This window comes from Mus caroli, chromosome 6 (assembly GCF_900094665.2).
Source record: "Mus caroli chromosome 6, CAROLI_EIJ_v1.1, whole genome shotgun sequence".
NCBI classification, from domain to species: Eukaryota; Metazoa; Chordata; class Mammalia; order Rodentia; family Muridae; genus Mus; species Mus caroli.
The window spans coordinates 87,464,563-87,464,867 of NC_034575.1; positions in this window are offsets into that span (position 1 = coordinate 87,464,563).

The following is a 305-nucleotide window of genomic DNA, read 5'->3' on the forward strand; positions in this document are numbered from 1 at the left end:
TTTAAGACTGAGAGAAGCAGGTGGGAACTGTGCAGGGAGAACAGCAAGAAGATTCCTTACTCCAGATCAGCCTTGCTNACCAACTTCAGACAATGACAGCTCCACTACTCTCAGGAAGACTTATCAGTGTTCTTCAGTTCAGCNTTATTCCACTTAATATCGCCTCCACCTCAAAGTGTCCANAAGCCANGCCCACTCTCTCTGCTGCTCCAACAGTCATGTGCCCCATCCATATATAAGATTCTTTCTCGGGCTGGCAAAATGGCTCAGTGGTTAAGAGTGCCAACTGCTCTTCTGAAGGTCCC